General features: G+C 25.4%; 1 protein-coding gene and 1 long non-coding RNA gene across 2 annotated transcripts in view; one reads left to right on the top strand and one right to left on the bottom strand.

The window, feature by feature from the left end:
• The window catches only part of sowah (ankyrin repeat domain family member sosondowah), a 145,944-nt gene that overhangs the window by 89,582 nt on the left and 43,565 nt on the right, over positions 1-12,797 (top strand). The gene's annotated exons all lie outside the window — the stretch shown is intronic.
• Positions 8,200-8,387, bottom strand: LOC105359832 (uncharacterized). The gene is made up of 2 exons (XR_912786.1): positions 8,317-8,387; positions 8,200-8,275 (listed from the first exon to the last, which is right to left on the bottom strand). It is a non-coding gene; the product is annotated as an uncharacterized LOC105359832 (long non-coding RNA).

The raw sequence follows: 12,797 nt of genomic DNA on the forward strand, positions 1-12,797 counted from the left end.
TATTGAAAAAAATCTGCATCCAACTTATTTGTAAGCGACAAATTATTCCAATGAAATATATCATTTATTTAATGCTAGTTTATATACATACTATCACTACCATATAAGAGCAATATAAACAAAACGAAATCATTAACATATTCTCGCAGAGCATATGGTGAAATTATTTATTACATAATTTATTACATTTTTATATTAATATATTTATTTAATAAATTTAATATATTTATATTACTCGGGAAAATTACAACATATAAAAAGCTTAGATCAGCAATAGATTAAGTAAATTCTAATTATTCATAAGAGTTAATAATTTGATTTAATTTTTTTAATAATTTTGTTATGAGTTATATTTAAAGTTAATAAATTATAAATTTCTTTTGAAATGAACTCGCTATATTTAGTAATGTTAATTAGATTATCTTTAAAATAATATTTAAAAAACAAATATGATACTTATTTTACGAATTATTTTTAATGATTATATAAAAAAGACGTAATAATATTTTAAGACAGTTTTAAAACAGACAGTATAGTAATGTAAGGATTTCATTTATTTACTTTCAAGAGTAGATTTAAAGTTATAATAAGCTTTCAAAACAGTATTTTACTTTATTACAATGTAATGTAGACAATTGTAAGGCAGCCAATTATTTACGATCTTCAATTTTTAATTGAATTCTTTACTCATTTCGGTCTAATTAATGTTGTTTTCAAAACAGTTCATAAAACATCTCAAAACAACTTATTTGAAGATTTATCTAAAACAAAATGGCAAATTCCCTTCCCATCTGCATAGAATAGCTACCGTACAAGTCGAAATAATACCAATCGAAAATCGAGCAAGATGATGGTAGAAAGTATATCTTTGTCACATACTCGGTGTATATCAGCTGGGATAGACAGCTCGGCTAACAAATGATTCCCCTAATTCAATTTTCAACACTCGTGCGCAATGCATAATAGTTCAACAACGAACAGTGCTTTATGCGCGTTAATGCAGCAATGAAAGGCGAACGAGGATCATTACCATATTTACGACTTGCAAATAACATAAATACATATTTTTTCGTATTATTATTATTATTATCGTTAAAGAGTTCAATTTTTTATCATTGCAACTCCTATTATTTCTAATTATAACTGAATAAATATAAAATATAATTAAAAATGTTATTATTTTTAATTGTATTGACAAGAAGATAAGTAATTTTATTAACCTTATACTTTATAATATCTAATTTAAATTTATCAAGCCTACCTATTTTTAGAAAACAATATAATCTATATTTTTTAACAATATCTATATATATATAAAAATGATTGTATTAAATTGTCAGATTCCTTCTAGTTGTAATCCCATCTGGTCCTATAGTTTTGGATCTGTATTCAGTGTTCTTAGAATATATTCTGTAAATAAGAATAAATGTTAAATCTTTTTATATAAGAAAAATATAATGATTAATTACTAATAAAATTAACATAGAATAACTTAATAATTATTAATGTAAAGATAAAAATACTAATAAAAAAGCAAAATACTTTTATACTTATATATCTATATTGATATATTGATATATTTCAATTTCTTGAAATATTTTCTTAAAATGACTATTTTTTGAGTATTTTAAAAGTATTTTTTATAGTTTTAATAAACATTTCATCAATAGCAAAAAAAAAATATCAAACGAACTTGATCATACATTTAAAATGTAACATGAAACACATGGAAACATTTTTAGTTTTAAATCAAGTATTATATATAATAAATTACTCTGACAATATATTTGAAAAGATTGTATTTAAAATTAAACTTTAAAAATTAAATAAATCTTAATCTTATAGTAATTAAGTATTTATTTATCTTTCCACTATAATAATTTGATCACCATAGTAACTTTATGAATAGTAATTCAATGAAATTAATTATTTTAATTTATCTATGAATAATTTCTACTGTAATTAATTATTTTATATACATATGTACATATATTTTATACGTTACACTATAATTATTTTTTAGCACACAATACAATTTAGTGTATAAAATTATACGTATAAAATAATGTTCTAATGAAGGAGATCATACAGAAATATTATCAGATTTTAAAAAACTGTACTTTAACGGAGATATTAAAGGGTTTATGTAATCGTTTATACGTGAAAAATAATAAACAAATGTTTATATCATAGACTATAGATGAATTTCTTTATTAAACATAAAAGATTGCTTCTATAAAACGAGAATAGCCTTACTTCGTAATTACATCAATAATCACAAATAACAATCAATCGAGCTAATTACGAAATAAAAAAGTTCATTCGAAAGTTACAACAGTGTAAATCCTGAAAAACTACACTCGTGTCATAAATACACATATAAATATATATGACAGTGCACATATATATATATATACACACAAATATATATGTAACACGGGAGCTAAATAAAGGGAGTGAAATAGAACGTGGACTTTAAAATGAGAATTAGCTAGTGGGATTGATGGTGTGGAAGGAGAGAAGAGAGGTGGGTCAAAAAAGCATTATAAAGCATTACAACGAGTGCTGTTAACGTCCGTGTCCAATCCGAAGCGTCGTCCACCCCTTCGTGAACCCTGTAAAATAAAATACAAAATAGTGCTATATCGTATGGGCACGTGGGACACTTTGTAAAACCTTCTGTCAAATCCATTTCCCGGTTCTTCGGAGCCTCGCTAAAAAATCGTGCTTCACGAAAGCCGGTTAAAGCGCTTTACACGAAAAGCCACTGCAGATTCTGAATGAGCCGTAAAATTTGTATTCGTAGCAGAAAGATAAAAAACAAACAGATAAAATAAAAATAGAGTGCTGGTCGAAAAACGAACTCACGTGTTTTCTTGTGTTTCGATTACCTTTATTTAACGCATACGTGTTTATTTGTATTTTATTGGAAAATGTGATCAATAATCCATCGATTTATTTATTCTTTGCATATATCTTGTTACTTTTTGCTTAGATGCGGTATATTTACTTGGCAAAGTAGAACAAAATTAAAAAAAGTATTAATCTATAAAAAATCAAGTGGCAGGTTAAATCAAAGAAAATATATAATAGTAATTAAATGCCAATTAAAAATAAATTTGATGTTTATATTTTTTTAGTCTCCATATAAATTATTTTAAAAATTCATTAAGAACAGTTGTATATTGAAAATTTAATCTTATTCCAGATAGTTGTATATTATATTATTCGAACTAAAATGTATCAACATTCATTACCATCGCCATATAATATTTATTATTTTATTTAAATTATTTCATTGTTTTTTACATAATTGTAAAAAAAAAATATTTCATGCTTTAGAACAAAAATATATATAATATAGTGAAATAAATTTTATGTTCAAATTTTGTAATGAAACCATTTATTGTTATTATATATAAAAATTAATATTTATTTAAGGAAAACATACCTTTAAGCTTTTACAGTAAAAAATATGTTTTCCAATTTCTTAAACAAAAAATTTATTGAAAATAAATTAATGTAATATGCGATATAATAATATAAGTTTTAACAAAAATTATAAAAATTCAATGTCCTTATAATATGTTTACATATTGTGTAAGATGGTTTACCATTAAGATGGTTGTAAGTACTAAGGATGTAAACTTTTTCTTTAGAAAATGAATGAAGCTATTGTAACCACTCTATGAATGTTATTCTAATATCTAATTGTTTGTAATGATAGCATGACTTTGAATTATCTTTTCACATCCCAATCATTACAAATATATTGTAATTATAATTCATTTATATAAAATATATGTTTTTATATTTAATAATTATTTTATTTTGACTATAAATTTATGATATTTAATAAAGGTATTTCAATTTCTAATAAAAATATATTAATTTAAATACATAAAACTATATTATTTGTACTAAATTATAAGTATAATAAAACTTTTTAATGAAAGAATTAAAATTAAAAATAAAAAAATGTGGGATAAAAAAATATACAAAACATTTATATTCTAAATTAATTATGAGTTTTATATAATTCCATTCTAAAAATATTAAGTTGGAAAATAATCAAGATTCTTTGTCATATGTATAGAGAAAAATACTAGGGAGAAAAGGCTAATGCTTACGCATGTAACTATAAGCTTAACTATAATATAATATATAACTATGATGTATACTAAAGTTTAACTGTAGTATTCTATATATAAAGTAGCTCTTCAAAACAGCGGATTCACTAAAACACAAATTTTATGGAATATTTCAAAATATTTACTTTATAATACACCAGAATTTAAATTTAAAATTAACAACTACGAACATAAAATGCTTTATTTTGTATGGTAAAATGTAATAAATAATAACATCGCGAATACTTCTTCCATATAATATCCATTAATTCGATTGAAATCAGATCTGATCTCTCTAATCAAAAAATTTCATTCATATAATACTTATTTACACACTATAATTTTTTTGTTTCGAGAGATTATTTTGTAAATGATCCATCTTTCCCCTTACTACAAACACATAAGCATCTCGTCTTTCACACGCACTATTTATCTTTATCTCAAGCTGCTCTTGTTCTGATTTCCTCTTTGTCGCCTCTAGCCGCAAAGTCCATCACCTACACCCTCTCGAAGTTTCGTTTAATTACTACAAACAATTGATTAAATCCATCCGGGGCCTATGTATATATACGCCCATCGTCGTGGAACAACTGCGAGGATATAAACGTACGATACGAGATCCCGTTTGGTCGTTCGCGCAATTTGCCGTGCGAATTTTGAATAGAACAACGATGATTCCACGCTTTCGCCTAGTAGTCCCCCGAGCACATCTGTCGCAAATGCCGGCCGGTATGGTCAATATTTTTACTTCGATAGTTCTTATAGCTGCCGAAAAAAGCTGTAGAAAAAAACTTATTTTTTTCTAAATTGATAACTATAGTTGTTTTACCTATTTCTATAAGTTTTGCACGTATCCAGAATCAACCAGCGAATGATATGTATTTTTTATAGTAAATCATATTTAAAGAAATGTACTTACACCGTAAAATATTAAGAATTATTTTCATTAGACCAAACTTGCTTGCTTAAATAAGATATAAATAAGTGACTGAATCGGATGAAGTAAGCCCAAGAATAATCAATTAACGTATTATCCCTATCGATGAATTTAAATAATGGTATTTTCAATTTTTAAATATTATATAAATAATGATATATAAACATTTATATTTTTTAATTAAGTAAAAAATGTCTATCAAAATTTAATTATCATTACTTAGTTTCGGAATATTTTAGAAATATGTTGAAATAAAAGAGAGTACTAACATTTTTATTAACTAATAATTAAAAATAACAAATAGTATTTTTTAAAAGTTAATATTTATTTATTATTGTAGCACAATTATATATTTAATAATCATAAAATTAAATTATTTGTATTTACCATTAAACTACTACCCGGGATAAACTATGGTTTATGAATGTAGAATGTTATAAATTTATTAGCGAATTTAACGATTAATTTTAAGTTGATTTATTTACAAAATAATATTTGAGAGTAATAGAATGTTTTTCAAAGCAATTATTTTATTTCTCTTTTGAATTTTGAAATTGTTTAAATATTTATAATTTATTTAAACCTAATACAAAATATTTTCAAATATCTAATTTTACATTGTTTAAGTATTTATATATCAAAAGATATAGTATTCTACAGGATTTATATAGACTTAATATACTTGGACTTCTATATGATTTAATATCTGTTATATATTCATACTAAATAACGAAATATTACATAATAAACATTACGTATCACTAATATAATCACTTTTTATTTGAGTAATAATGTTAAGGCTTAAAATACTCAAATCAATAGTCTATGAAAACAAGAGAAAAAATAAAAGGGTTGAAACAGAGGAGAGAGGCGACGGAAATTCCCAAGATCCGTTAATTTCTTTACAACATACACTTGCTTTAATAAAATTACAATTTATAATATCACACGTTTTCTTTATAACGCGCAACGAAGATTAAAATACAAATTCCATAAAGAAAAAGGCACTTTTTATATTCCCTATTTCCTTTTATTTTTCATGATTATAACATTAACATCTTAAAATCCACTCATCCCTCTACTGATTCACTTCGTGTACAATCTTTCATGTGTATACCGCTCATTTTCCTCTAAGTTTCTGTTTTCTTAAATACTATATAATATAGTTCAATTCATTTTGTAATATGTTGCGTATTATGAGACCTTAGATGCTATACAATAGTGGTGAGAAGCATAAAAGGTAAAGAAAGTAGAGATTACAGGTCTGTGCAAGTTTTTTCCCGGTAGTTTGTAACATTATACGTCTATAATCCCAATACAGTTTTCTATTCGTCTGTAAGTTTTTATGAACTAATCGGTGCACAATATTTTATGAGAATCAAAAACGACTGGTTTATTAATAAATTCGGACTATTTTATAAATATTCGACGATCTGCGTTTTCAGCTATCTTTAAATTACGCGGTTCATATTTTAATGGAAATAAATATTAAATAATGCAAATTCAATAAAAAATTAGTATCAGGTGTATAAATTATGGTTAATTTCTAATCTTAGTAACACTGATGTTTTAAAAATCAAACTAATGTAATGAACTAATGTATATAAAAATAATTATTGAAGCTAAATGCAATAGTTGATTTCTAACATAAATAAAAATAAAATACAAAAATAAATTAATTAATTCATATAAGAGCCATTATTTTTGTTATTTAAAAAAGTTATAGAACATACTATACTATTAGATAATAGAATTTTTTTAATATATGGTATCATATTCCTATTATAATAATAAATAATATATTTGTATCTTTTTTTTACAAAATAACTTTCATTAAAGAATTGTACATAAATTTTATCATAATTAAAATAATTAAATATTAAATAAGAAAACTATATAATTACAAAAAATGTCATTTCTTATAATAAATAAATGTTATCTTACTTAAATTTATAATATTCAGTGCAATATAATATGCATTACATACAATACAATCTGCAATATATATAATGATAAATAATTTGAACACCTAACTGCGAAACGCTATATATGCCTAAGTTAACTATTATATACATATAAATATATAGAAAAGGCAATTAGGAAACTTCAGTACGTTTACTTAAAATTTGTTGTTAAGTCTGATTAAAATAATACAATTTTTATATTTGAATTTTATATGCTTAAAGCTTAAGAATTAAACGTTTCTATTAAAGAACTTATATTATGAAATTGTTACTTTAAAGTTATTGTGGATTTTCAAAATATTTTTTCTTTGTATAAAAATAATGTATTTATTTTACGACACACACACACACATATATATATATTAATTTATAATTAATTATATTAATTTAATTTATTAAAAATCAATATTTGGTTTTATTTTACAAAAAATGAATGAAAATAAAAAATATCTTATACATCATATCATTGATTTACCTTATTCATTTGATTGTCAAAAAAATCAAAATATTTTTCAATTTTAAAAATAAATTAATAATATTACCATATTCTATTCATACTAATATTTAAATGAGTTCACTAACTCTCCTCTTTAAAAGAATAAATATATATAACTAGAAACTGTCTGATTTCCTGGCTCGATCTGTCAATGTTTCGGTGGCTTTATAATAATTTCCCCCCCCCCCCTAATGGTGCTTGGGAAAGGGTTAAGTGAAAGAGCTAGTTGAATGTAGTGTGCACTTCTTCATTAAGTATGGTTTATTATGGCTTATTTACAATTACATTATTGGAATGGTGTATGCTATGTTCAATCACGAAGATCAGTTTCCTAAAGCTGCTCCTGTGGTGAATAGTTTATCTACACGAGATGCTATTTGATGATAATGATTTGTTATTGATTTTGTAAGTATCAACAACTGAGTGGGCACCCTTCTTATTAGTGAGTGTATTTTGTGATATGTAATAATAGTATCCTGCCAATCTTGTAAGGATTAGTGTTTGGAATTCCAGCCACCAGTATGATCGCAGATTACGGAGGATGGATTAGACCGTACCACCGGTTTAATGGTGATGGGAGGAGGGGATGAGTGAGAGGTTAATGCATCAACTTAGAGTAAACACAATTGGTTTTAGTGACCTTTATTTAAGTAGTTGTTACAGCGTTTTTAATTATGGTGAGAATTGTTGATTGTAGTGACTAGGCAGCTGATATTAAGTAGAAACATCGTCTGGGAGTGCAAGCCTCGTAAGGTATCTCGGGAATACTAATTACGGGTTCTAGCTTATGAATCAACGGAGTTTTTCTTATTCGACAGTCATGTGTCGTGTGAGTAACGCTTGAATTATGCTGGGTATTATTAGTCGGCTCGCGAAGCTTAGATGCTTAAGGCGACGCTCGAATCGTACTAAGCGAGATTCGGCTCGCGACTGATAAAGCGTTTGACTCGAAGTTAGAATTGACTGAGTGATAGTCAGTTCGTGGCGATGGTGGGGATTATTACGAATAGTTGTCGCCCTCTTTTGTGGTTTGATCAGAACCACTTTGTTGTGGCGTGACCGGTAATGTCTCGCAGTACTAATTAGACTTAAGCAGAGGTCTACTATCAGGATCGGCGCCCTCTTTAGCGGTCTGATAAGAATCAAGTCGGAGGGCTTCTCTGATACGGTAGACGTGGGCCGCGAATAATCATGAAAAGTTTGTCCCGCATAGCATGATCGGTAAGGTCTTGCCCTGCTAACGAAAATTAGGCCGGGGTCTATTAATAAATATGATAAGGTAGACGTAGACCGGGAACGGCCACGAGAGATAGGCGAGGGTTCACGACAAGTGTACGTACTATCGATAGCTGACCAGCAATAATAATAATCGAATAATCAATATATTTAATAATATACCTTGCACGAAATCCTTCAGACGAGTTCGACTTTCACAGATATGACTGGCACTAGTTTCATTTGAGTAATTCAACAAGACTGTTTTCTTCTCCGTTCGTTGCTTCTTAAATACGATTGCGTACATTTAGTGTTATAAATTCTTGGAGGCTTTAGTGAATTCTCTGGAAGTAAGCTTTGATAAATTCGAGAAGCTTCTTTTGTGGACAAAGTGCGCGGCTAAATTTCCAGTGAAATTTTGTAACGTATAATTCGAATATTGCGCCTTAATCTAAATATGATATATCGGAATCGTATTTCAACAAACAATAAATTCTTATTTTGTGTTGGGTATTTTTTATTGGTTCAATCCTGAACAATTAGTAATAATTTATTTCATTTTAGACTTGGTTTACTCCCAGAGATACAGTAGTCTTGACCTGTTCTGTGATGTGAATCTTTTTCTATCCCGAATGCTCCATGTGGATGTGGAATAATTTTACTATCCTAGATGCTTCGTGTGGATGAATTGTATTATAAGAGGGAGATAGCGTCGACACGACATTTTAATTGCAGCACAAGAGAATTGATACGTCTTCTTTCTATCGTGGTAAGTAGCTTGCTGACCGTCTAATCTGCATGGGTGAATAATACGATTGATTGTGTCAATGACTGAAAGTGTACTAATGCGCCTGGTGGTACGCTTGTCCTAAATAGCCACGCGGCAGCTTTATTAGTTGACAACAAATGGCCGATCATAGCGCTAGAAACAATGAGTGCGACTGCGGTGTGAGAAACAATGGAGGTGATTGTGCACTTGTATCATTTCGGATGTACCAGCTTTTCCGAACCTCCACCGACCGTTGTAGATTTTTCTTAGAAATTATGACCATAGAATTATTTCCCAAAAATGATAACCGTTGAGGTTTTTCCTTGAAATGATAGCCATTAGAATTTTTTCCCATATGATAACATTTGAGAGTTCTCTAAATCTCGAACAGTATATATTTACTTAATTTTAATTACTAACAATATATATTACATTACTAGCTATACAAATATTTTAACAATTAATTTTATGTCAAAACTAATTTACCTAAAATTTTTTTAATAATCAACAAGAATTTGCTACTTTCTTATTGCTATGTGCATATAGATTTTATATTTTATATTACCAACATTATTATTTAAGCTAAATATAAAAATCTCGTTACTTATTCGTCTAAATATCTACATAAACATTTTTTTCAAAATTCTTATTATAATTTTCATATTGAATTTATTTTAATTTAAGCATACATAAACTTAAATTTTGCACACTTATAAATGTATATATATATATATATATTTATATGCAGTATTCATTTTTCAATAATTAAACTTAATTGCAACATAAAAAAACATGTAAACGAAATAATTTTACGAATACGTGATTTATTAATTTGCCTTAAGCTTACATGCGAATATTTTACCATTTTTTTAATTGAAATTTTTTTATATATCATTATGTTAATTAATATTGTAGAACTTAAATAATTTAAATTATATAATAAATTATAATTAAATTATAAATAATTAAATTAAATATTATAATTAATTAATATAATTAAATTATAAATAATTTAATTATAATAAATTAAATTAAATAATAAATAAAAATGCTCGATTACTTTGCAATAGTTTCCTTAATTATAAGTGACTGTATAATGACAATAATATTTGCTTTCTTGAGAAAATAAAAGTATGAATATATAATAATTTAATGAAATCATACGTAAATATTCTAACGAAGTAAATGTAATAAATATGTATGTATATAAAAAAGAATTTTGTAAAATAGTAAATGAATTATGGATAATTACTAAATATGAATTTTTATTAGTAGCTCAATTATTAGTAAAAGGTTTTTAAACAAAATTGTCAATATAATTTTTGGGTAGAAAAATTATGGATTCATAGACAAATTTTCTGTATATAATAATGAGCACATTCTTTTTTAATATAGAAACAAATAAATCACATAAATAATTAAAAGTAAAATAAATACATAAAAACACAAAAACATATAAATAATTAAAAAGGGTATTCAATATATCAAGGTCAAATAAAAATTTTTATTATCAAAATCTGCAATTTAATCGTTACAATATATTAATTGTATGCTTACAATATCAATACAATAAACATTGCGATCTTGTGAAGTTGTACATATCGTAAGAGTAGAATATGAAGAACATTGATTTTGTAGACATAACGATTGTCTAATAGGCCTTGATTGTCTTAGGATAGTGGCAAAGTTGATTGATTTTTATCGACTTTAAATACGTTCCGTTAATGATATAGTAATTAATCAAGGTGGATAAAAATCGCGCAGTTATGTTACGGCAACAGAAATGAATCATTCTAACTGTTCTAACTCGTACTTCCGTCGTCTGAGGTCTGGCATTTGTAGTTGTAATCGGTATTTTATTTTGCTCGTAAAGTAAAGTAATTGGAGTTATTCGAATTCTTTAATGTATATGTAAATAAAAAGTGTAATTTACGCATACTTTTTGTATGTACAGACATCGCTTTCAAATAATGCAGATACTCTAAAAAATAAGTAATCCTATATTTTAAGATTTATTGCGATACTAATTGTTTATTTAAATAAATATATTTTATGTAATCCTAACAAATTGAATACATTAGTAAGATATACTTAATTTTAAAAAATTTTCTAATAATTATATTGACATCCATTAAAATGTCACAGATGAAATATGAAAAGACATTTCTATATGCCAAAAATGATATGCATAGTCTTGTTAATACTACTATTTTTAAGAGATTTTATTTTTCAAACTTGCGAAATTTGAAATCAATTAAATGTATTGTTTTGCAAACAATTTCTATGGTAAAATGTAAATAATTGAGCATAATCAAGTACATTAATCATTACATATATTAGTAGAAGAATATTTAATTAAGTTTATTTAATTAGTATTTAATTAGTATTTATTTAATATTTGATTAGTAAAAGAATATTTAATTACTTTTTAAAAATATTCTTTTTTTCTTTAAATATTTATTGAATATAAATAGAGCGTAATTATAAGTTATATAAGTTAGATGCAGATATAATAAAATTCAGCAAGTAATATAATTGTAAGCTTGTGTTTAAAATATGGTAGTTTTACGAATATAATAAACCTTTCGGAGATATCAATTTACATTCTTATTTATCATCACTTCTTCGTTTCTTGACTCTTTCTTACTGGACGTGAAAAATTTAGGATGAAATTTTTTGTAATTCGTAAAGTTTTCGTTATAAATTGTAGTTGGCAACTCGATCAAAGATTGTTGATGCATTAATAAATTTACAAATTGAAAATAACAACCCTTATAAGAATTTTTACATCATAATTTCCTTCTATTGTCATTTTTCTAAGAGTGCTTTTTTCTAGAAATAAATAAATTAAAAAATTATAATTATTCTTGACTTAAAAACGTATTAATGTATATATATATATATATATATATATATATATATATATATACTCATAGTGTTTGTTCTATCTGACTGTTGAAACAACAATTATTGGCATAATAATGTCAATGTAATCTAAAAAGTTAAGTTTTTGATTTAATATTTTTTCGTTAAATATAAATTATTATGATTGATATAGAACATAATATATATAATTAATTGAATAAATTACTATGTTAATAGTTAATTCGTATTAAAATTATTGATAATGTGTATTTATGTATTAAATGAATATATGAAGATTTCACAACTAATATATTAAATAAGCAATTTTTTTATGAATTGCACTTTATGCAAAATACGATAATTGCGATTTAGACTCTATATTTATGGCAGAGTACACTCATGTGAGAAGCGACAAAATTAA

The sequence above is a fragment of the Ceratosolen solmsi genome, unplaced genomic scaffold (assembly GCF_000503995.2).
Source record: "Ceratosolen solmsi marchali unplaced genomic scaffold, CerSol_1.0 scaffold29, whole genome shotgun sequence".
Lineage (NCBI taxonomy): Eukaryota > Metazoa > Arthropoda > Insecta > Hymenoptera > Agaonidae > Ceratosolen > Ceratosolen solmsi.